The sequence below is a fragment of the Chinchilla lanigera genome, unplaced genomic scaffold (assembly GCF_000276665.1).
Source record: "Chinchilla lanigera isolate Chin_1 unplaced genomic scaffold, ChiLan1.0 scaffold00015, whole genome shotgun sequence".
In the NCBI taxonomy this organism is placed as follows: domain Eukaryota; kingdom Metazoa; phylum Chordata; class Mammalia; order Rodentia; family Chinchillidae; genus Chinchilla; species Chinchilla lanigera.
This window is the reverse complement of record NW_004955416.1, coordinates 24,085,327-24,111,474: the sequence shown is the minus strand read 5'-3', so window position 1 is coordinate 24,111,474 and position 26,148 is coordinate 24,085,327. Positions and strand designations below refer to the sequence as shown.

General features: G+C 41.0%; 1 long non-coding RNA gene across 6 annotated transcripts in view; it reads left to right on the top strand.

Annotated features, from left to right (window-relative positions):
- Positions 1–298: 298 nt before the first annotated feature.
- The window catches only part of LOC102023695, a 46,420-nt gene continuing 20,570 nt past the window's right edge, over positions 299–26,148 (top strand). For 5 of the 6 annotated variants that reach the window (XR_001233312.1, XR_001233311.1, XR_001233310.1 and 2 more), the window contains exons 1-4: positions 299–339; positions 2,630–2,742; positions 5,440–5,475; positions 6,435–6,522. This is a non-coding gene — a long non-coding RNA (uncharacterized LOC102023695). The remainder of the gene's footprint in view (positions 340–2,629; positions 2,743–5,439; positions 5,476–6,434; positions 6,523–26,148) is intronic. The other variant, XR_001233308.1, reaches the window with a different exon arrangement.

The window sequence follows — 26,148 nt, the reverse complement described above, 5'->3', positions numbered from 1 at the left end:
CCCTGTTTGCTCTGTACTGAGACTCTCTGGGGAGAGAGCCCTAGCTGGTGATTGGATCAAGGTTCGAATCTTTCTCTTTCATTGTCGACCCTGCAGGTGGACATAGCACTTGATGCAAGATGGGAATTATCAATGTTTTCTCATCTCTTTCCCCTACTAAGGACTGAACTCAGCACCTCGTATGTCTTAAGCAAGAGCTCTACCATTGAGCTACAGCCTCAGCACTCCATCAGTATTTTAATATAGGTTGAATATCCCTTATCTATTTTGTGTTTTGATACAGGTTCTCAAAGCTGGACTTGAACTCACTATGTAACCCAAGCTGGTCTCAGACTCATGGTAATCCTCCTGCCCCAACCTCCTGAGTGCTGGTATTACAGATGTGCGCCACCATACCTGGCTAAGGGTATCCCTTATCTCAACTGTATCGGATGACAAATGTTTTGAGTTTCACATATTTTTAGACTTTTGGAATATTTGCATATACATAATGAGACTTCCTGGGGGATAGAACCCAAGTCTAAATACAAAATTCATTTGTTTTATATACATCTTATACATATAGGCTGGGTATTTTTTTCACAACTTTTTTTGTGCACTTGTGTTTTGACTACTATCTGGCCCACGAGGTCTTGTGTGAAATGTTCTTCTTGTAGCATCTATTAGTGCTGAAAACTTTTTGGATTTAGAAGCAGTGTGAATTGCATATTTTCAGACTGTGTGTGCTCAAACTGCAGTAAGTTTGTTTTGATGGAGGAACTTGAGTAGAATTCCAGTTTGAGAACTGTTAGTCATGACAGCTCTTAGAGAAAGTAAAGACAGTGCTAGACCACAGGTCACAGGGGCCAGGTGTGGGCCCTCGGTAAGTCACTTCACTTCCTTCATTCTTTGCTTCCTCCTTTGTCACATGAAGGGTCTAGAGAAGACTCACCAAAGAAGCTTCTAATGGAGAAGTCAAGGGCCTCACAGGAACTGCCATCCATGGGAAGCAATAAGAAGGTTCAGACATTCTGCAGCCTCCAGGGCCCAAGCTGATAGAGCCTGTGGCTTGTGATTTAATGCTTCTTGGGAAGAAGCTCACAAGGTTGCAAAAGGGGTGGGCTGAAAAGAGAGGAAGGACAAGGAAGCGGTGTGCTAAAGTTTGTCTTCAAATTATATGCAAAGAAGGAAATAAGGTCTCTCATAATTGCCTGTTATTAAGGTACAGAATGGATTGAATGCTGTATTTAAATCAGTTCAATGCCAAGTTCTTAGACCAGTGCTCCTCCTGCTTTGCCTCCTTCCAGATCCTGCCCACTGCAGGGATGTTTGGGAACTTTCAGGCAGTGCTATCAGAGAGTGAAACGGAAGCATATTTAAAGGAGGAGAGAAAGCGTCCACCTACAATTCAATGGGAAGAGTTGAAAGCATTTCAAGGAGTCTGAGAAATAATGCCAAAGTTTACAAAGAAAGAATCTTAACTTTGATATTATTTTCTCCTGTAAAGCAATTCGGTACCTCATTTTTCAAGTACTAAGCCAGAAATTCAATAGCTCTACTTAAAGGTCCTCATTTGCATCAAAGGGTTTCTTTTCTTCCAAAAAAGTTGAAAAAATTTTAAGGTGATAATCTAGAGAGATTAATGCATATTGCTTTAGCTGTTTAGCTCTTATAAAAACTATAGCAGCATAGAATAGTTGAGATTAAGAGTTAGATTTAAGTCATTGACTTAAAACTAGTGTCTAAATAAGAAATCTGTAACATTGATTTGATGGAGAAAGGCTTTATTAAGGTGAGATTGGAATTTTTCCTTCCAGTTGCTATTGAGGATTTTGATGGGAATGTATCCTTTATGGACTTTGATATTCAAAGGATTAGTTCTTAAATTAAAATGGAGCTTCAAATTGGAGTATAAGGATAGCTTAATTTACATGAAGGGTAAATCATGTGATAGATTGAGCTTCAATACTAGACTGCAGTTATTCTTAAGTTTTTAAAATCTGAACTCCTTCATAGACACAAATGTTAGACTGTCAGCTCCTTGAAGGTAGCTAATACTTATTATTCTTTGCCTTATGTCACCAGTGCCTAATGCATGTTTATTAGTGAGAAATAAATGCTCATTAAATATTCATGAAGTCAGATAAAAATACTTCTTTAGTTTTTAGAATTATTATAGAGCTGGATGTTGCACCATGGCACGTCTTTCTAATAACCACATGGCTTGGCCACTCATGCACCAGTCAAGGTGCGCTGTAGAGGCGGGTTGCAGGCTGAATTTCCCCATGCTTCTCCAGCCTATAAAGATTAAGAAACTTCAACTGCACATTAGCACTATGAATTTTTGGATTCCTCTGAAACGTCTGAAATGGTGGCATTGCTTGGTTCCTACATCTCTATGGTGACAAATAGCAGAGATCTAGGAGTAGCTGCTTCCTTCAGACAAGGGACTTTCACTGTCTGCCACCATTATGAAATATGACTGGGCCAAAGACTCATGAATTGAAGGCTTGGTTCCCAGCCCATGGTACTAGAGGGAAGAGGTAGAAACTTTAGGAGGTCCTGTCCAGAAGAAGGAAGTTAGGTCACTGAATGCGTGCCCTTCAAGGGGGATTTGGATTCTCTCATGTCTTTCTCTTTTGGTTCCCAGCAGCTGTGAGGTGCAGAGCTGTCTGCTGTCGTGCACTCCTGCCATGATATACTGTGGTACTGCAGGGCCAAAGCAGCAGAGCTGGGAGACCTTGGACTGACACCTTTGAAACCGTGAGCCAAAATAAAACTTTCTTCCTTAAAAAATGATTTTCTAGGTATTTTGTCATAGCAATGAAACATGCCTAGCACAGGCCCTTAGGTAGGATTGAGTGACTCTTTGGTATGTGTCTCTGTCACTGTTGGATTTGAATGAGTTAAGAATCCGGTATGAACTTAATAATTTCTCCAGTCCCACAAAAAGAGAAAGTGAGACTCTGAAGTACTAGACTTGGAGTGAATCTAGTATGCACGTTCTTACTACTTCTGCATGGCTCCTGTGGGAATTGAGCAGAATCCAAGCACTAAATAACCCTAATGATATCAGGTAGGAGCTCATCAGGGAGCTGTTCAGGAGTTTGTCAGAGCATATTAAAATACAATATATTCACATAATCAAAAAGGTACATCAGTCCATCTGTCTATACATTCCTTTCTGATGTTAAATTTGCCCAGGGACTTTTCAAAATTACATCATCTACTCATGCCCCCTTCTTTAGTGAATAAAAATGTGAAAGAATGGAGAGAAATTCAGAATAATGCACAGCGGTGGAAGTCCTATAATTGAAATCATTATTGCTTAAGACACCATTGCTTTAATCAGCTCCATCATAAATCAATGCTTTCACAAGTGAAGGTTTAGAATAAAGTGCTGTTAAACAAATTGGGTCTCTTAAAAGCCGTGATGCAATTGGGAGGCTACTGAAAATGGATAAAAAAGTGCTTTCTGAATGGATACACTGGTTCCAGCATTTTATCTTCCACTTAATTTAAAAAAATATATTACCTGGTCCTTTCTTAGAAATTACATAGTGGAGGTCTATAATGGCCAAGCCTTTAACCCATTAAAAAAATTTACTCCCAGGCACAGTTAATATTTGATGTTTAATTGCTCTTTCTTCTTCGGAAAAAAAAGGTATGTTTCTTTCCTTCCTTTCTTGATTGACTTTTCAAAAATTGTCTGGTGAGCTCCAAAGATGAAGAAAAGGCAATGCTTTTCAAAAACTCAAGTGCAAGTACATCTATGTGCATATACACATGCATATATATATAAATTGCTCGTGTAGCAGGGGCTGCTACTTCCTCCCTATAACTCTACAAAGCAGGAATCACTACCTCCTTTTCATAGATCAAGCAACGGAGGTCTAGAAAGATTCAGTGCTCTCCCCGTAGAGTCACATAGGTAGTAAGTGAAGGTCGTCTTTGTTCCTTCCACTGTGTTGCCTGGATCTAAGTGTGCTCCAGACTCAGCTGTGGAGACATCCATGGTTCTCACCTTGGTACAACCAGCCTCTCAGCCTGCTTCACTAGCCCCACATTCGGGGATCTCCTGACAGTGTTCCACCATCCGCAAAGGCAAAGGAGCTCAGCTATGGTCGGAGGGCCCTCAGTGAGTCCTGCATTGTAACAGAGCTGGAAAGCAGCTGACCCACCTCCTCAGTCCTGTCAACTTAGATTTCTCAACAGATTTTTGCTTGGATGAGCAGAGAGGTCAGAAATCTTTTTACAAGAACAATGCCTGTGTAGACTTCAAATGAATCGTTGGGCCTCTCCTCATGACTCTTTTCAAGAGCCATTGGTTTGGAAAAACTAGAGGAAAAAATTGCGCTTCATTGCCTCCAGGTAGAAAATTTCCGTTTTGATATTGCCAGATTCTCCCCTTTCTCATGTGGTAAGTTTGATACCAAAGGCCAAAGTGCTCCCTTTCTTCCCTTTTTGTTTTCTCTTCCCACAAAACCAGGTATTATTAGGTCTCTTGAAAAGCTGCACAAACCAACTGCTCCTCCACAGATTATCCTTTCACCGCTCAGGTGCGGGGTCTCCTTGGGTTACACTTCCCATGACTTGTGGTCAGATGTGGGCTGGGTCACTCGGCTTTATTGCACCTTATGGGAAAATATTTGTATTTGGCCTTACAAGCCCCATTTCCCCTGGGAGCGGTTCTGCATATACTATCTTCATACTGGTGCTGGGCAGTGGGATGTTGGCTTTTATGCGACAACTGGACATCTGGCAGAAATCCAGGAAGGCTCTTTTTCCCCCCTCTGTGACTTCAGGCAGCCAATCAAGGACAGGGTTTATAAACATAGGATGAATTATTTCTGAGAGGTGAAGCACAGTACCCTGAGAAAGCATGTGGAGGGTACTGGCATATGGTGACAGAATGGAAATTTGCACTCTTCATAGAATTTGGGGGGCTGGGGCTGTATCTCAGTGGTAGACTATTTGCTTAGCATGCCCAAGGTTCTGCATTTGATCCTTGGCACTCCAAAAAAAAAGTCGCAGAATTTCCCCCCACCTAGACCTGAAAATGCAAATTATTATTACTTTGTGGGGAGGGTACCGGAAATCAAACTCAGGACCTCATGCTGCCAAGCAAGTGTTGTGCCACTCAGCTAAATCCTGGCATGAAAACACAAATTCTTACTTGTACACTTTAAAATTTTTTTGATTTCCTTTTTTGCCTCCCTTTTTCTCCCTTGCTTTTCTTTGTCTTTTCTATTTTTTTTTCAAACTCTTTTTTATTAGCGTATGCTCGCAGGACATACTGTTTGCATACCTTGTGTGGGGTCGGTCCATGTACATAACAGATCTTGATTCCCTTTTTCACCCCTCTCCCTCCTCTGCTTCCCTCTATCCTTTAATCTACTTTCCATTAGAGAAAGAGTTATCTCTCTACTTCCTATTACCTTTATGCTCTTTGTCTTCCAGGGAATGCTGAGATGGAACCTGTATTGTTGTGATAAGGTATGTTGGAAAAATCCTGCTGGAGACTCGCTGGAAGTTTGCATAAAGAGACACAAAAATATATGAGAACTACGCAATGATAGGGAGATGGGAGATGCTCTCCCAGTGCTTATAAACAGATAGGCAAAGTGTGCATGATCATAATAATTAACATTTGTGTGCTAAATATATGACAGTGCTTTATAGGCATTGCCTCATTTAGTATGTACATGGGCTTCGTGTAGTAGAAATAATTATATCTCCATTTTACAGATGAGAAAGGAGAGGCATGAGAAAGTTAGTTGATTTATCTGAAGTTATACTATTAGTGTGAGATTTCAATCCCATCTCCACTGCAGATCTTATACTGTTAACTTCTAATAACTTGTAATTCCTCATAATACATGGTTAACTTTATGTAAAAAGAAATAAACAGTAACCCCTCTCCCATACTGCATACCAGCAATGACATATTTGACAAGCTATATCCTTATAAGAAGCCCATGAAAAACTAAACAGAGCAGCTTAGACTGAGAGGAGATAGCCCAATTTGAGCAGGCTTGTCCACAAGCAGCTAGTAAAATAACTGGGAGCTATCTGAAGCAAGACTTAAATGTTTTAATGCTTTGCCTCTGGATGAGAATTAAGCACTATACAAATGATTTTTAGTTAAGAGAATCCCGTTGATATTCTGCCAATTCAAGGATGATCCAAAGGAAGGAATCTTACATGTAGGTCCAAAGGACTTTGATTCACTTGAGAATTTTCTCTTGGATTCAGGCCTAGATCAGTGTTTCTTAACTTAGGTTGCAAGAATTTAACTAAAAATATCAATGGAATTTGTGGACTTTTCTTCTCTACAGTAAAGCATATATGTTAATGATATCATACTGTATATCTATTTACTTTTATTCAAGAATATTAGATCCCCTCAGTCTGAGGATTTAAATTAGTATATCTCTTTCTACTTTTGTTTGCAGAATTTGTTTTATAGACAAGCTTGGTGGCTACCTTTTTCTAATCATTCAAGTATGGATGCAGTTTTTCTAGAATGTCATCTACACCTGGGTAAGTAAGGACTGTAGATAGCTATAAGGCATCATTTAATTTCAGCGTTTAGAAAATATGGTACCATTTATAATGGACACTTGTATTCAGATACATGGCTGAAAACTGCCTTTTGGGTTTTCCCTGTTAGTGTGAAGAAATGCATCCCACCCTTCAGCAAGAATCTAAGGTTGTACCCGCAGCATGGCTGCCTCTGTGACACAGAGAAAAGCTTAGCAAAGTGAATGCACAGTCCTACGAGCAGCTTTTCTTTCCGTGCCTGCGGAAGGGAACCTTCATTGCACACAGATGAGGTGTGATCAAATGATAGTGTGGATGTTTAATTTTTGAAATTGTGTTACAGTAAAAGACACACTCCCAGTAATTGCTCTCAGAAGACCGCTATCCCTGCTTCACACGCACTTGTCCTATCATCCTTGCCACTAGTTCTGCAGGTCCTCTTTCATGCTCTCTAGCTGCGCAGTTGTGGGTGCCTCAGTGTCCTGAATCAGTGCAAAGTGCCTACACTTTATGGTCATTTTGACTTTGGGGAAGAGCCAAAAGTCACACAGTGCCAAATTTGGTGAGTAAAATCAATGAGAACACACTTGTGATGTTTTTATTTGACAGAAATTGCCATTAACATTTTTAAGTGATTCAGGACATTGAGTCAGCCACAGAGATTGTCGCAAAAGAGGACTTGCAGGGCTGCTTAGGAAGGTGCTGAAAGATGGAATAAATGTGTTTGAAACAAAGGGGAGTATGTGGAGGAGGACTAGTGATAAAGTGCCTTTGCTTCTATAAATTTTAAAAATTTTAGTATTCATTATGTTTTTTGATCCCACACTTAAGGTATAGGGGTAGATGGACACAAATAAATGGATGAATGATGCCAGTGTGAGATCTGACAGTGACCATCACATGCAGAGTTCTGGAAGGGTCCAGGGAACCTTCCGGAGTGGTTGACTATGTTGCTAATAAGATGATAGCCTGGGCATAGCTCCATTCCCTGAAATATTTTCATCATCCAGAAGAGGGCAATTATTTTTGCCATTTCTGTTTTCTAAAAGAGAAGAATTCTCAGGTACAAATTTCGAAAGACTTCATGTACACTGTTTGTGGCCTATTCAGGATTGTGGGCCAAGGAGAGAGAAATGTCCTATTTAGAGGTCACGGGGCCGTCTAGTGCAGCAACTTCCCCTGGGCAGTCTCTGCCTATGTTACAGAAGACGGCAAAAATACAAGCCACCGTGCAGCTGTCCAATTATCCCCTGCTCTATCAACAGGGGGAAATTCCTTCCTCACTTCTGCCGGTGAACAGTTATGCCCCGGAGCCCAGGACGGACATGCCTTGTAACTTTTTAACCTAGTTAGTATAACTGCCAATATTATTCCTATTCATATAAATGTCTAATCCTTTCTTGAATCTTGCTAGACTATTTGCCTGAATAACATCCTGCGGCTAGGAATTCCACAGGTAGATTATACGCTGCTTAAAAAAGTATTGCCTTTTATACATTTTAAATTTGTTGCCTTTTAATGTCACAAGATGGCCCTTGCTCTTGTGTTAAGTGGTGCAGGATAAAGGCATTTCAGATTGAGCTCTAATTCTCCCAAGCACTTTCTTCACTATTATCAATTATTTTGTTTGTATATATTTTCTATTTTAGTACTTATAATTCTGATTAAATGACATGATTTTAATAAGTGGTTTTGCACTATTTTGAACACCTAGCAGACATTGGAAACAAAAATCTCCTTGCTGACATGGTTGTTTACTGGACAAATATTTACCAAGTATTTCTTTGCCTAAAAATTATTTGAATTTTGGAGGGACAGCTTTGAAAAAAGCTGAGTGTTTTTCTGGAAGGACCTAATTTTCTCAGGGGGAGACAAGCTGTAAAATAGTGAAAAAAATACATGTCTCGGCAAGACAGTAGAATAGTTATTTTTGTATAATTTACATCGTAGTAGTTATTATAAGTGATCTAGACATGATTTTAAATATTTAGAAGGACATGCATAGGTTATGTGCATAATCTATCATTTTGTACAAGGAGCTTGAACTCCTTGAAAGAGATTGATTCATCCTGGAATCAACTCCTTGTAGATACTGAGGGACGACTGCATTATGGGAAAATTCAGTGACCGGAAGAAGATGCTAGGGGCTACTTTAGATCCCACGGTCAGGCGTGGCTCTCTGCAAAGGGGACAGTTGAGATTGACCACCAAGGAGAAAGCCCCCTGAGGGTGAGCTCCAGTCCAGCTTTCAGAACAATGTCCAGCAGTAGTTTAGGCTCAGTCTTTATTTACTGAATGCATGAATGAATGAAGATTGAGCAGGGAAATCTTAGGGACAGAAATCACTCGGTAAGTAACACTGAGGAGTGACACCCTCTTGCATCCCTGTTGTAACTCTGAAGACTGTTCTGGTAGAAAAAAGTAGGAAACTGAGTTACTGAGACTGGTTTTAGGATCTGAACATGTTTCCAATGACCAGCTCTACGACCTTGGGCAAGTCACCTAACAGCTTTCGTCTAACACAGTCTCCTTTATACAGACGAGTGTCCAGCTTCCTTCTCTGGTGAGAGGGGAGGAGGTAATAGTATGTGAAAGTTCTCTGTAAACTGGTGAGCGGTGTAGAGATGTCTGTTATTCTTGTAGAAATCACTTGTTCTCAGCACTTGTCCCTCTAGCCTTTCATCCTGCCCTTTCCCCATTGTTTTCTCAGTTCACTATTTTATCTTTGCCTCTGCCAAAAGCCCACTGGTGTCCTCTGTGGTACTTAGCTTTCTGCCCCAGAGGTAGTTTAAGTGGGGTGGGTTTATCCTCCCCCAATTCTTGTCTATATTTTAAGAACTCTAACAATGCGATCAGATGGACTGCTGCTTGTTGATACAGTAAACTGGATGTGGATTTCAAATAGTGATTGTTTTCTTCTTAATCTTCTGGGGTCAGGTTAACCAAAGTTCTTTCTATCAAAGACAAAGTCCTTGCCTGGAGTTTGGAGGCATCTTCCCCCAGAAACCACAACTCTGGTTGGGGCGACCCCACCCCCTGTGTTTAACTTCACTGAATGTTCTGGCAGCGGCAGGCATCTAGCATTTCCTCATGGTACCTCTTGTTATTCTTTCTAATTGCCCCTTCGTGTACTTTTTTTTTTTTTTTTTTTCCATTTAGGCAATTTGAAGTAGAGGCATGCACCGCTCTGCATAATAATGTATTATAAAGGCATTTCAAGGAATAAATTATTAGGATTGTTTACATGCATGGTTCAAATTTACTGGCAAATTGCTCGGGCCTTGGTTTTATGATGTAGCTGCCAGCCGGGCTCCTTCTGGGTAAAATTCTGAAACAGGAGAAGCTGCCCTTCGCTATCCCTCACCAGCACTTCCTCTGCCCTCTTCCTGCCTTTTCAACACCTCCCTCCTTAATGGCCCCCAAATAACTTCGTGCGGCTCTCAGGCTTTTACACCTTCATGTGAAGACGCGCTGCGGGTCCTCCCCAGGCCCACCCCAGCAAAGGTGAGCTATGCAAAGGAATAAATCTTCAATGGTATAATTTTAGATGCTGTGGCAACTGGGAAGGGCAGCTATTTTTGGCTGTAGGGCTTTCTCCTTGACCTGACTTGATACTGCTTCACCCGCTGCTAGCGTGGCCCGCCAGCCCTGCACGCCACACTCCTTTTAGCTACATGCTTGCCATTCCTAGGGGCAGCTTCTTGTTTCTCCACCGTGCTGTTCTGTGGTCATCTAGCAAACTCTGTGTTTGTGAAAGGGCGTGGATCTGTCATAGCTGACACACCAAGGTGGTGGCCTGGGACACCTCTGGGGGTAGCACAGATGGACGGGACTCCCTTGCACATAAGGGGTGGAGGAAACTTGCTGATCCAGTTTCTGCATAGTCCTCAGCCGCCAGCTTTATCAGCTGCTCAGCCAGCCTTGTATGAGTCACTTCTCTCTGAGCTATGTGGGTCTCCAGGCCTCGGTTTCCCACCTACGTGTTCTCACTGGAAACTAGAGGCCGAGTGAGCGCTTCTGCCCATCCCACTTGCTGTCTTCCCACTCAAGTTCCTGGCGGGGCTGCTGTGTGCAGACCCCCTGGACTGTTGGGAAGGGAGTCCGAGTTCCTGCAGCACATGGGAACAGCCATGAGAAGATTCGAAGGAGGCCAAGAATAACAGGGCTTTCCAGATGAGGGGCGTGCTAGAGCCAAGATCATCAAGGGTGTCTTGTTCTTAGTTTTACAACCTACGAAGTACAGGGAAGATTCAGAGATTGTTCAGGAAGCAGGGATAAAGTCAGGAAAGGATGGGGAAATGGGACGAGCTGGCAAAAAGGAACTGAGTTGCTTTATGTCAGAAGAGGAACAGAGGTCTTTTATAGATATGGAGAGACCTGAGGCGCTCTGGATCGTAGCTCCTTTCAATTACCCTGGCTGTGAAAAAGGAGAGAATGAGAAACAGGGAGGGAGGGGAAGACAGGGAGGGACAAAGGAGAGGGAGAGGGAGAAAGAGAGAGAGTCTGATTAAGAAAAGTAATGAAGAATAATAAAAAAGGCAGAAAAAAAAATCCAGAGACAATATTGCCTTCCCTTATCTATGTATCTTCCCATATCTATGTATGTATCTATGTATTGCCTTCCCTTATCTATCTATGTATGTTTCTATGTAAGATAAATGTAAGGATATTTATTGAAAACCAATGATGTCTGCTCCAGTTATCTTTCTAAATGGCAAAGCGCCCTAAAATTTGTTCACATTAAACCGTAGCTGTCATTCTGTCCTGATCTGCCATGGTTCTGAGTGCCAACTGGGGCCAGCAGGTGGCTTGCAGCGGGCAGCCTTTCTTGAGGGTGAGGGTGGACACTGCTAGGGCACCCTTCCTCACATGTCTGATGGCTGCTTCTGGCCACGAGTGCGTCCTCAGCTGTTGCTGCCACCTGTACAGAGTCAGCCTCCCCCCGTCGTCTCATCTTTTGCTGCCTACATGGCTGATTGGAACCCCAAAGATGAGGGTCCCAAGAGAACAAGGTGGAACCAGAATTAATTGCCCTTTTATCAACCTATGTCACCCACTCTGTCAACCAATCGCTAATCAGGTTCCAGGGCAGGGCACAGACATGTCTTCTCTGGACTGACGAGAGGAGTTTCCATCTAGTTGGGGCTGTAAGCATTCCCTAAGTATTCAGTGGAAAAGAATGAAAGACTGACTTTCCAAGGGAGTGAGGTGACAGCAGAGTGTGCCTCACCTGGGTCTGAGATGGACACATGAATGTTTAAGGTCGTAAGCAGAGGGGCTGCTTATCACAGGGGCAAATGTTCTCTAGTCCTGGAGTGGAGGTTCTGACTAGCTTTGTTTAAGCTCATGTATATATTCTCCATAACTTTTCTCACAAAACTGGAGATTGAACCCGGGGTCTCATGCATGCCAGGCAAGTATGCTGCCACCGAGCTACTCCCCCAGCCTCTGCTCTCCGTCACTTACTTGCTCCTTTCCTGTCTTGTTCCCTGGCTCCCACCAACTGTTCTTTTTTACAACTCCATTATTCTGGTGTGTTCCTGAAGCTCTGCCGTATCTGATAACATCCTGGGGTCGTGACTTTATCCTTTTCTCACTTGGAAAAGACTGAACTCCCCTTCCCTTCCCTATGGACTCCACTGCCATTTTTGAGACCAGTGAACTTTTTGCCCTTCCTTGTCTCGTTATTTGTTGATTACTTGAAATACACATTTTGATTTTGGTTTCTTCCTTCTCGACCACTGTCTCCGCTTTCTAAAGTCCTGTCTTCTGTTCCGTGTGGCTCATGCCTTTTTCTTCCGCTCTGATCTTTCTTATCCTAGGAGCCAGTTGCCCAGGTACGGTCACAGGCCGTGGAGCCCTGGTGCACACCATGTCCACACCTCCACCTGACACAGCTTCCCAGGGAGGCCCTGCTCTGATCCCAGCCGGGGCCTTTCAGGTGAGGTTTGCTGTGCAGTTGCTTGCCTTTCCTTGGTAAGCACTGCCTACGTTCCATCCCCACTAAAAATACTTTTCACCTGAGCCTTCAATCTCCAAATACCACCCACTGTGGAATTCACTCTTTGATCCTCATGTGGGCTGGGCTTCTTTTTCTCCTCTTAGTACAAAAGTGATATAGATCCATGATAGAGTACTTAGAGCACAAAGAGAAGCCAAAGTACAACAAACAATATAGATAGAAACATTAGTAATACCTTGATGTGAGCCTCTGTTATCTTTTCTTCCCCCTCTGTATTTACGGGTTTTGTAGACAAAAATAGTACTACCACTTAGACCGTTAGAACTTTCGCTCAGGCCCCTTGCCGGTTTATAGAACTAGTTCCCCAGAGCTCATCCCTGGCCCCAGGTGATCAGAATAGGAGAGACATCAGCTGGAATGTCATGTCCCCAGCCCCAGTTGTACCAGTACCTCCTGCTCTTTCCTTTAGATTAAGTAAGTTAATGAGACCAGACCTATATCACATGGAGGTGGGGCTAGTATTTGTACCTAGAAACTTAAAGCTTTCCTGGAGAAGGTGGTTTTTAAGAGAAGGACAGAGAACAAATGGCGAGAAAGATGGTGAAGTTATTGGGGCAGAGACCTACACCCTGACCTTAAGCCCTGGCCTGCAGTGATTTTTGTGGCATGGCCTTGTATGTTTACCTTATATCCATCTTTCATAGAGAAGCATCTATAGAATTCTGGTATTCCCACCTAACAACAACTGCATAAAGTGACACTCCTGTATAAACTATTTTTTTCCTGAACGATACATCACATACTTGTGTATATTGTGTATGCTCCAAGATTATAGTACTGATGTCCTTACCACCAGTGCTATGGGTATTCCAACATCCGGAGAGAAGTATGATGAACAGATGAAGCCTGAGCTCAGTTCAAATGCTTTCCCTCACACATATTTGTTGTATGATTTGTATAAATTATTTAAACATCCTGTGTTTTAGTTTTTTCATATGCAACATGGGCATAACAAAGAGCTAAATTATATAAATCTTGAAATTCCCAGCACATTTTCTGTCACATAAAGTAAGGGCTCCATGGATTTCCCCTGTCATTATTAATAATTATAAACCAGTCTTCTATATTGATTAAGTGAGAGAACCCACATTTTCAACAGGATAAACAGAAGTGCAGGGAGCATTCTTACGGTTAAATAAATAGTGATGCCTGATCTTTCCTTGAGCTAACTGCCCAGAAGTTTCAACACTGATCAAGGACGATGAACACTGAAAGTGTTTAAAGTATATGTTGTCATTGCTGTTCTTGATCTCTGCTGTCCACTGTCCCAGTGTTCACCTTCTTCTGGAGTGTGGAGTTAGAGACATGTTTCTTTCTGTGTTTGGAATGTGATGTATGCTCACCTTCCAACGAAGTTAAAACACGGTCCCATCTGACATTTTGGATGGGACTCTTTCAGGTGAAGCCAATTAAACTACTTAGTTATTCATTTATGTACCAGGTGTAGGTCACATTTATGCATAGATGTGGTGTATGGACTAAGTTTATATTTTGAGAGCTGGCTCTCCTGTTGCTAACTGTAGTGTGGGCTTTATAGCCCATGTGGGAAGAATTCCAGACGGTTCAAAGGAAGGCAGATATCAGCTAAAGCTTACAATATCTATAAAATCCTTTCTCACTAAAAATAGGCACATTTGTATCATGAACATCTTTATTGTTTGATTGTCTTGGAATGACTTCTTTTATGCAGGTTCTTGCTTGGCTTCAAAGTTTAGGAAAATATCAATAGGGAACTTGGTGAGATGCTGTTTTAAGCCACTCACTGTGCTGGGTATTTGAGGAAGGAAAAGAGAACTCAACATGGTCTTTGTCTTCAAGAAGCTTAGCACGGTGGGAAAGTAGATATGCAAGTAATTACAGGGCAGAGTCAAGTTTGCTAGGATGGAGGTGCACAGTGTAAGACAGTTCAGAATTAAATAGTTCAAGAGCTGAGGTCTGCATGGTTATCCATTTTGTCCCCAAGGTTTGTTTCATTTGGTCCAAAGTTATAGCATTTAATTTTTAAAAATTGTCAACAGTGAAAAACTGGACATTTTTTCAGTAAAAAGCCAAATTGGTCTTGCCTTGGAAAAATGGAAGAATTGAGCATACTGGGCCCTTATTTTTCCATGATGATGTTGAAGAGGGGCTGGACTTTGAGCTAAGAAAGATTTTTTTTTTAAATGAAATAAAAAAGCCCCTACCACCCCTCCTTCTTACCCTGTACCACTTATTTACGCCATGCGTGCCGGGTAAGCTTATGGTCATGGAGGCAGGAGGCTCTTGTTCCTCCACAGGATATAAGAGAAGGCTCAGAAAGATCTGCTAGAGGGGAGACTTGCAGAGCAAGTGCAAATTTGTATGAAAACAGGCGGACGTGGAATGACCTGGGGCAGGTGGAGCAACACATGCAGAGGGAGAGAGCTTGAGCTCTACTTGGATGATGACAGGCAGACCAGGATGCAAAGGTGTCTGCGATTTGAGGGAAGGGATCCAGAAAAAGAACTGATGTATACAAGGACCGGCACACGAGCAGCTTGTCATACAAAAATAAAGACTTTAGCTTTTGCTGTAGATGAACTAGTCGGGATGATTGATAGGGTAACAGAGAAAAGAGTTTCTAACCATGTCCTGATTCTATGCCAGTGACAATGAACACATTGTGTGCAGAACTGTACTAAACCCTAACTTCCAGCACCTGAGATGTTAGTGTTACAGATCAGAAAATGCAGGTAGAGACAGATGTGTTAAATAACTTTCATAGGGTCACAACCAGTGTGTGGCAATGCTAGAAGTGGACCCTGAGGGTCTAACTAGAAAGGTTGCTGCTTTATCATTAGGGTGCTCATCTCCCCAGAGGGACTAGTGCTTCAGAACAGCGGCCCTGGCAGTGAAGTTAGGATTGCACCAGGAATGAGTGCTGGGAGGGGGAGAGACGAGCTGCAAGAATCACTGTCCTGGCCACGCCAGACAGCTGAAGATCCCTGCCTGGACAACCTCAGTGCCAGTGCAGAGGAGGGGCAGACATGGGAAATGCTGAGGATGCTTGCATTTGTACAGCCTTCCAGCTGTGGGGTTCTCTCTTCCTTTGAATTCTCAGAGCACTTAGTGACTCTTTCCCAGGGCTTGTTTTTGCCATGTCCCCAAAGAGCTGCATGTGTCTTATCACATCTAGTACATTTTGAGTTCCTTAAGGGCAGGAGGAATTATGCTCTATTTGCCTTAATATACATTTTTTGCGTTGCTGAGCAGTGTTTTGGTAAATGAATGAATTCTAACATTATCTATCTCAGATCATTTCTCTTTATGTATGCATTTTAGAAGTTAGTGGCAAGTTAAATACTTCTCCTTTCAAAATATGAAAATAATTTCCCAACACAATTGACTTGAAACTATTTTAAAATAGGAGGAAAAGTAAGGCTGGGAAGTTGTTTAAAAGCAGCAAACCCTTTAAGAGTCAATGTCACATTTATTGCTATAAAATATTTTTCTCTCTCTGTTAGACATCTGGTTCCCATTACATACAGTATTGGGTACTTGAGTTCACCAGGCATTTTGCATACCAAGCAGCGTGTGCACAAAAACCCTCCTGACATCCTCCAGTACACATTTGCACCATGTAATTCTTACTTTACGTTTATAAGCAACCCTTCTATCAGCAACTTAGTGCTCGGTGATACACATGTGAAGGTATTTTTTCATACTTACCTTAAGAACCTCACTGCCTGCATCAGAGACATGAAGAACTTCAAAATCCTGAAGTCTTTGTTTTCTGTCATTACCTGGCCCAGCTTTCTAAAGTCTAGCACTGAAACCCATGCAAATCTAAATCTTAAGTCTAGATTTCCTAGTAACATTGACCCAGAAATGAGAAACACAATATGCAGTGTTCACTAATGAGTCATGAATTTCATTATAATTGCTTCCACATTCAGGATCGCTCCCTTAAACCATCTAATTTTGACGTATCCCGCAACAATCCCATGTGCTGTAAATGATTTTGTTTTATTTCATAGGTTACTGTTAAGGGCTTATTTTCTGGTTCATTTCATTTTCTTAAAGAAAACCACACATTTGCGTGTGTGTGGACACACACTCAGATGTGGCGCGCACACACACACACACACACACACACACACCATGGTGGCTTTTGCCTCAATCTGCAGTTTTTTGAAAGAAAATAATTATGAAACAGGAAAAGAGCCTGTATCATTTGGATTGGAAATAAAAATAAACATATTTATGAAGAAGGTTGAAATATGGTCTATTTTAGAGTTCGAATTCAGGTCTCTGAGAATTAAAGCCAGAATTGAGCAATGCCTCAGCCAGCAGCAATCTGTCCCTTCCTGGACGTCAGAATCTATAATGGAGTAGACAGATACAAGCAGCCTTCAGTGCAGTAATAATGGAAAATTAAATATGACTTTTAAAAACTGCTCACATTATAAAGTGATCTATTAGCATTATATGACTTCAGCACTTAAAGTGACTGATTCTAATTGCAAGGTTTGGCCCACAGCAAGCATTAAGGAGCTGTGAGATCTTAAAGGCATTTTATCTCCTTTGGGATTTTTTTCAAGAGGGTTTTCTTTGGAATCAAGCTGTACTCTTACTGCACAAAAGATTGTGTGGACAGAGTCAGTTCAGGCAGAGGCAGAGGTAGTTACCATTTCTTCCTCTTTGATTCAGAGCATCAATGAGCTAAACAGTAAAAGTATTTTTGCTACTTCCCTGCTTTCCCTTACTAAGTGGTGCTTTGTCTTTACAGCTTCTGAGTGCTTTCCTGAAGAAGTGAAGCTGGATGCCCTTCCTTAATGAGCTTTCCTAGCCAGCAGAGAGGCACTCTCTTCCTTCACCTGGTTATCTGACTGTAGCCCTTCAGAATCTCTTCTGGACGAGCAGATAGAGCTGCCATACCACTCCTTGAGCTGAACTTAACTGACATAGTTTATCATGAAACTACAGAAATTCTGAGCAAATTTACTTCTTAGATGGACTCATGAAGGTCTGCAATTTCTAGAAAGGAAGGGCAAAAAGGGTCAAATGCCATTCATCTTTGAATTTCATTTTATGTTTATAGTATTTACAGTTTTTAGAATAATTTTCATCCTACTGACCACAGGAGGCTTATGAATATAATAGTACTGGAAACAGCAGCACTTCATACTAAGAAAGGGCTTGTTGAAAGATACGGTGAAATTTTAGTTGGATCTACATGCATCTCAATGTTTTGCTTTGTTTTGTTTTGCAGTGCTGGGGATTGAACCCAGGGTATCAGGCGTGCTAGGCAAGCATTCTACCACTGAGTGACAAAAATCCCACTCCTTTTCATTTTTTATTTTGAGACAGGATACCATTAAGTTGAGTGGACTAGCCTCTAATTTGATGTCTTCTTGCATCAACTTCCCCAATAGCTGGGATTATAGGAGTAGTCTATCTATCTCAGCTGCACATGGATTACTTGCTAGTGGTTTTTGGATTTCCAAGACAGTAGAACAGTTGCTTACTAGGCTTCAGAGTTTTGATATGATGAGCCACATTGATTTCCATGTAACTAACATGGAGTTTTAAAATGCCGGCAATGCTGTTGGGATGTGAACATCCACCTCATTTGTTCACTTATTTATTTTTGTGGTGCTGGGGTAGAACTACAGGCCTCATGCTGGACAAGTCTTCACACTAAACTACAGTTCCAGGTCATCAACGTTACTTATTTTAAATGTATTTGTCCAAAATCAGCATCATTTTCAAAGGCTACCAGTAGGGAGAAAGAAGTTTAAAGGCATTCTAACTTCTTGTGAATTTTTTTGCTAACAGATCCCTGCAACTTATAATTGCTTCCTGTATTTCAAAGCCTGGAATCTTGCAGAAGGAAGCAGAAATACTTGTTATTGGCCTGAATTAGGATAAAAGGAAAAGAGAAGATTATAGCTGTTGGCACTTTGTTTATGAAAACATTATTTTGAGGATATGCTTGAATCATGCAGAAGTAATGTTTCTCTCCCCTCTCCCAGCATATTTTAAATGCCAGCTCTGCCAGACAAAAGGAAGAGTGTCACATAGGATCCTACCTTCCCTACCCGTAGTGTAATACATACTAACATCATCTCATCACACCGACTTTTAGATGTTCTGGAAATATATCTGACAAGTATATAGAAGGCTATATAAGTATAAAAATGTGTTCACTTAAAAAAATTACAGCACTTTATTTTAAAGTAATTTAAATCTCCCAAGAAACTGCAAAAACAAGCTGAAGCACTCTTTTGTAAATATCACTCAGTTTCCCCCAAGGGTAGGGTAGCATCTCAGTTAACAGCTGTCAAAATTAGGAAATCGATTTCCTTTTGTGCACTGTAAGACTTCTTTTAGAACTTGCGGGCTTTTCCATGTATACATAACTGGGTGTGTATTAATAGGTGGGAATGGATGGGATTCCAGTTTTGAGGGGGATCTTTCACCAGTGAATACTGACGTGCAAGATGCTTCGATGATGTGATTTTATGCATCTTGTGGCTGACTAATGAAGAGGCAGAGTTGGCTGCATTCATGAAGATCTTTCACACTTAATTGATTCATCTGTGTATTAAAGAACTAATCAATGAATCCACCTTGTGTCAAGTGCCAACTCTGGTAAACTGGAGATGCATAGATGAAAACAAGGATCTGCTCTCCAGGAGCTCATAGGAAGCAATAGGAAAAAAAATCCACAATTACAACACGGAGTGCTGCATGCCATCTCACACACAAAGCAATGCAACACCAGAAGCACCTACAGGTACCCCATGTTATCCTAGGTGTTAGGGAGAATGCAGTGGAGAAGATGTAGGCATTGTTTTGTCCTGTGGACTTTACTCCCGAGCAGAAGACACAAGACTTAACAAGCAATGAGAGCAACGTGCTCTGTCAGAGGGCTCTGCTCCCGAGGGGTGGGTTCAAACCAGATCAAGGGGAAGGGGTATGTGACTCAGGAGCAGGTCACACAGTCAAGTCAGGATCTTAAGATGCTGAGAATGAGTACTAATGAGTTGCCTAGACCAAGCCCTAACTGCACATCATAGGACCCTATCCTCTAGTATCTTCATTTTAGCCCATGGTTCACTGTTATAGGAGCTGTCACTGTTCCTTAGACTGACTCAGTGGCTCTTTGATATATCTGATATTGGACCTTGTCCACGCAGTGCTGGGAGGCATGGGGCTGGGATTATAGAAAACCTGAGTAGGAGAAGGGTCTGCTTTCCAGCCATAAAGGGGATGTAGTTTCCTAAAGTCTAGTTGGAGAAACTGTTGTGTGCGCCTGTCCTAACAAATGGTGAGCTTCCTTATTTAAAATGGGACAACAGTATCATCCTCTGAGTTGCTGTAGATCTGAACACAGGCCTTTGCTCCTTAGAACTTTCAGCTGTTTTCCGTCAGACTGAAAGTGCTACCCCAGACTTCTGTCTAAGGATATGGGCTGTAAAGGGCTACACACCATGGCCCTAAACATTTACTTCCTCTTTCCGCAGCATCAGCAAATCCTGTTCTACTGACAGGTCCTGTCGGTCCAGGCAGGCTGGTCTGTTCAGTGTTCTGTTTACTTACCAAGCCCTTTCTTCTTCCTGGACCTTTGCACGTGTTATTTCCAGAAACGCTTTCTCCTTCTCACACTTTCATTTATGACCTCAATCCTCATCCTTCTCTTATAAGTTGTTCAGCTTTGCAGCATTTGTTCATATCATCCACGTGATGATTTCTACTTTCTCCTTATAATTTGTGCACGTACTGAAACGTGCTATTTTGCATTCATGGTGTGATTATAAGATGCTTATCTCCTCTGTTAAACTATAGGTTCTATGAGGGATAGGATGATGTCTATTTTATGAGTAGGCACTCAATGAATGAATTATTGACTGAATTGCAGAATGAGTGAAAAGCATAATGATATAACCCTGTTTTTTTCTATAAGTTTAAGTAATGATACATCTGAGATTTGGAAGTACTTACATGCTATCCAAGGACTGTTTATTTTGGAGTCATTCCTGGGGTTTTTGTTTTTCTCAATTTAGGAAGTTGAATTTGCTCATAAGAGATCATGGTTGATAAGGTTATGCCTTTGCTGTTGTCTACTCCCTGGGTTTTGCTTTGAATGTCTCATTTGGGATGATCTTAAGGCCACTCCAACAAGGGACAAACCATCTGTCAGGCACCCATCCATGACTCAAGCAGTGGTTATTCTTTGGTGAAGAACAGCCCAGAGCTCCTTTGCTAAGAGTCCTAAGCAGAGTTCTTCGTCACACATGAGGGCTTGAGCAGGGATGCACCTTCTCATGACCAGTGAGTGCACCCTTGAAGAAGTGTATCTTCTGGATTTTAGAGCCAAATCCTGCCCTCCCTGGCCTGAAAAAGGGAGAGGTCATTACTGGGTTAAATGAGGCTCATTTGGGGGTACAAAATGAAACAGGCATTTGAGAGAGGAACAAATGGATAGAAGCTAGGGACCATCTCTGCAGAGAAGTAATCTTTGAGTTGAATCTACAGTCATGGTGGGTTACTTACACGGGGACATGGGACATGGGGTATGGAGAGCGTTGAAGAAGTGGCATGCACAAAGGCCCACAGAGATGCTGGTGAGCACACTCAGCCAAATTTCTGGACATACAATTCCTGTCTCTTGGAACATCTGATTCATGGACCCTCAAGAAAGTGATTAGGCCTTGACCCTCAAATTTGAATCATTCTGGGAATTGCTTAACCTTGTGGCTGAGATGTGCTCAGCCTATGTTTGTAACCTGACATAAGTCATGTTAAATTTAGGTAGGTAGAAATGCCGTGTAAATTCCATGGCTTTCTAGGTTTTATCAAGGTATGTGTGTGTGTGTTTGTGTACATGAGACTTGAAACTCACTTGTTAACCATGCCCAGGTAAAAATGAAGATGACAAGGCTGATTTGTGTCAGAGCTGTGAGATTTTGGTGAGTTGCTGCTGCTCATGAGTGTGTTGTTTCTAGCACAGCCTGCAGAGGAAGCTTAGATGTTGGAGTTAAAGAAGGCCTGGGGAAAGAGTCTCAACTTTGCAGTTAGAGAATAGTGCAGCATCAGGCATGTCATGTCACCTCCCTGAGCCTCACATTTCCCCCACTGACCTTGAGACCATAGTTAAATTGTTTACTTCATTGATCTTGTCAGATTAATTATATAAAATAATTTGTGTCAAAGAACTCAAAGCATTAGAGAGATGAAACATTAATATTATAGAATAAATATATGCATTTTATTTTTAATGGACATTTAATAAGTGCACATGCTCAAGAAGTCCAGAGCAATGTTTTGAAATGTATATGCATCACGCAATGATCAAGTCAGGGTAATTCATTTATCTATTCCTTCTAATATTTATCATTGAATATTCTTTCAGATATTTTGAAATATGCAATTATTTTTGTTATAAGTAGTCAATCTACTTATCTAGATCTAGATTGACTAGATCAGCCAAAGTTGTTCCTTTTATGTGACTGCACGGTTTTACTCATATAAACTCTTCCTGCTTCCTTCTTCCCTTAACAGCCTCTGGTAAGCACTATTCTATTTTCCATTCCTATGAGATCAACAGTTCTAGATACCACACAGAATAGACATACCCTGAAAAAAATGTGACAAGTTATACAAGCAATTGGGGGAGACTTCAAACTCAACATCATTTGAAGGTCTACAATAGCATATTTCAAATATGATAATATGGCAAGATGTTCCCAAATTTCCAAGAGAATCGAAAATTTATGCTTACCTTGTAGGTTTATAATGCTACATTGAAGTTTAAGGTTTTAAAGTGTAAAGATTAAGTCAGCCCACAAAAAATAGAGATCAATAAAACCTTTTGATTTTTAGAAAGGAAGTTATAAAGTGAATTCACAATACATGTTTCTTGGGAATATTCCATAAATATTTCTTCATTTTGTGGTGTTTTTGGAAAACATGTAACATTAGAACGAGTTTTCAGAATATAGTAACAAACTTGCCTTAAAGTATTTTCTGTAGCCTAGAAGTTACCATAATAAGGTGGGGAAATGCAAGCACATTTGATAAGTAACCAAACACTAGATAGAAAAGTAATTTATAAATATAACAGATTTAAATGTGCACATCAGATTCAGTACTAAAATTTATTAAGATCGTTTTGCTATTAAATTATTTTCTAGAAACTTAAGTAGTGTGCATATTAAAATAGACAGGATAGATTTTTCTCACTGATACAAATCTAGGAAGCACTGGGTGAGTACAACAAACTGGGTCATTGACAACTGGAGGAAAATTGAAATGTAGACTCAGAACAGTAATTAACATTATCTTAAACCATTTTAGTGCAAATTAGAGTTTAGTTTGCAAGGGGTGATCAAAGTACATGAAGAATACTGAAATTAAAAAAAATTATATCTAAAGGACACATTGCTCTTAATTCCCTTCAAAATATGCATCCTTAGTTTGAAAACGCTTATCCCATCATTCTTGCCACTTTCTGAAGCAGTTTTGAAAGCCTTCTTTCATGTAGTTTTTATGAGGTAAGATCTAAACTATGGTGACTGCTGCTGCTAAGTCCCCTCCAATACAAAGGTGGGTATGAGCCCAATACACCGTATTCACTGGTGTGAGCCCAGTAAACAATGGTATGAGCCCATACACCGTATTCACTGGATTTGACATTGCAACTTCAGGCTCTTCTCCAAAGTCAAATATTTTTGACTGATAAATATGTTTTATTTTTGAGCTGATCTGGGAAAGTAAGGCAGCGTGGTAAATATTTTGAGCTGATCTGGGAAAGTAAGGCAGCATGGCAATGCTACTAGAGAGTCATGAAAGAGGACTTCCAGAGGTGTGTGAGAAAATGGCAAGCATGATGGGATCAGTGTGGTTGAAACAAAGGGAACTCTTCTGAGGGATTAAGGGCAATGTAATATTTTATGGTAATGTTTTTAAAATTTAAACATTTGCCATACTTTTGGATCACATCTCGTATTTTCCTTTTCTTGCTTTTGCTTCTATTTTATTTTTTCTGCCTTGCCACTGCGGACACTTTTTCTTTTCTTGCTTAATTGGAAGATCGTTATGAATGGAAAGAAAACAAATGTTAAAATGTTGGGTGTAAGGGCTACCAATGGCTTTGATAAAGCCGCAATAGAAGCACTTGGATTCATTGGCCCTTGGTCAGCAGAAAGCTGAAGAACGTTTTATTGCCATGACAAACTCACGAAATCAAAGTTTAGATTTCAAAAAGACTGGACTTTCGTTGAGGTGGGAGGTACAGTCCATTAAAATGATTAAACAGCAACTGTGTAGGCAAAGCTCCCCCTGCCCAAGGTTAGGAACGAAGTAGGTGATCCACAGCTACTGGGTGAGGTAAAGGACGCAGCGTAGTCAGCTGGAGTCTCACCAGGCAGTCACCAAGCAATACTTTTCCAAAGTGCCCGGATGTCCTCACTGATTCTGAACGTTGCCGTTTGCACGTTGTTCTTCAACCACCCTGAAAGGCCCCAGTGGCCAGAAGTCCCTAGAATATCAGGCTTCTGCTCTCATGACTACCTGGGAAATTTATTCCCTCCTCTTGACCGGAGAGTCCTTTGCATGGAGGTTACCACACAGAGAGGGGTTCTTAACTCAAGCCTCAGAAAGCACACACTGCATCTTTAAGAAATAGTTTACTTGTGAATCAGTAAACGTACTAGACAAAGCAGCCATTACTTATGCATTCCTGCATACCCAGCAAGGTGAAAATAATAGAATAAACATCATATACTTCATTATGATATCGGTTTACACTTCCAGGGTACACAAAAAGAGGCCATTTCATCAAGCTAATTGCCTGAAAGTAAAAGAGAGAGAACTTTAGCTATTAGTCTATTATGGGGCTTTTTTCTTAATCACAAATAGGGGCCATGTGTCCCTGGGGGGATGTGTATTCTAATTTACAATTGAACTACAGATCAGAGCAATCAATCTTGGGCAGCACTTTTACAGTATAATTGCTGCAACGTAACAAATAAAAAAAAAAAAAAAAGAAAAGAAAAGAGGAGAAGAAGAAGGTCTAAGCTGAGCTTCAGCTTGAGGTAGAGATATTTCCAGGCACTAGTTCAGGGTGGGAGGGAGAGAAGAACCACACAGACATGAATATGCAATGAGGGCTCATTAGCGGCCTAGTGTTGCCATGACGAATGGCATTAGCCCCGGCCTGGTGCTGCCTAAACATGAATTTTATAACGACCCATTTATCATGACTTGTCATGGGCTTCCGTACCCCGCCTTCTTCCAGCACACACACCTTTCCCTGTTATGGCGGTAGAACATTTCCCCTTTATTATTATTGTTTCCTTTTGTATTGATTTCTAGCTCTTCAAAGCAAGTGTTCAAATACAGCGACATGCTAATGAGTGATTTGTGACTTCAGAGTTAAGGAACGAAACGTTGATTATTCATTCCATCTTGACAGTAGTCCTTTAACGGAGAAAAAGTTGGGCTAAACTTTGAAAGCAATTTCCCAATGTATGAGGTTTTTTTTTTTTTTTTTGGTAGTGTTCTGACACTATGTTTTTAAAAAAATTAAAACGAACCAGGTTATCATCCTTTCATTTCTTTGCATTCCTCCTTTGCGCTTCAGAAATCTCTCGCTATCTTAAATGTACAGCTTAAAAGTTTTGACGCCTTTTCTAGAAACCTTGAATCATTACCAGAAAAAAGTAAGATTAAAATGTTGGAAAGAAATTTAGTGGTCACCTTTTTTACAAGGGCATGAGTTGACTTCTGACTTAGGAGTTCTGGTACAGTGTAGGGAGGAAGGTTGGCCCAAACTTGACCTTAGTGAAAACTTATTAATAGAAAGAAGAAAGAAAGAAAGAAAGAAAGAAAGAAAGAAAGAGACAAAAGCCATCTCCCATGACAGACAGACCCCCCGAGGTCTGGTGAGCCGGCAGCCGCAGAACTGCCAGATGCAAAGGTAGGAGTCCTTGGTGTCAGTCAGGAGGGAGGAAGTCCATCAAAGTGAAATCCACTGGGGGCACAGAACAAGGGTCCTAGGTTGGCAAAAATGCCCTATTGCAGCCAGAGACATAATTAGTGAGGTTTACACCCTGTCTATTTACTTATAATCAAAAGAATAATCTGAACACCTGGTTTTCTGTTCCCCTAAGCAAAGCATAGAAGCACAGTAGAGTTGGAATCTGTTGTTGTTCTGCCCAGCCAGGGATTAGAGTCATTTCTGGATCTCATTTAGAAATAGGAGTTTTCCAGGTCTTCTCTGTGTTAGTATTCTCACTATGACCCTTGGAGTTCATATTATGAGTAATGACACTTTTATATAGTGATATTATTTATGCAATGTATGTAATTTTGACAATAAACTATTTTGTACACTAACAATTTCATAAAGCATAAATATTTATAAAGTATTTTGACCATGCAAAGTTCTTTCAATAGATCCTCATGAGCTGGAAACAGGGCTATTTACTTTTTGAAAATTTTTTTTTTTCAGTGCTAGGAACGGAACCCAGGGCTTTGCATACTCTGCAGCCATACCTCCAAGTCTATTTCCATTTGAAAGAAGAGAACATTAAGGCTGTTATGGTTTGTGTCTAGATGTCCCCCCACAGCCTCATGCA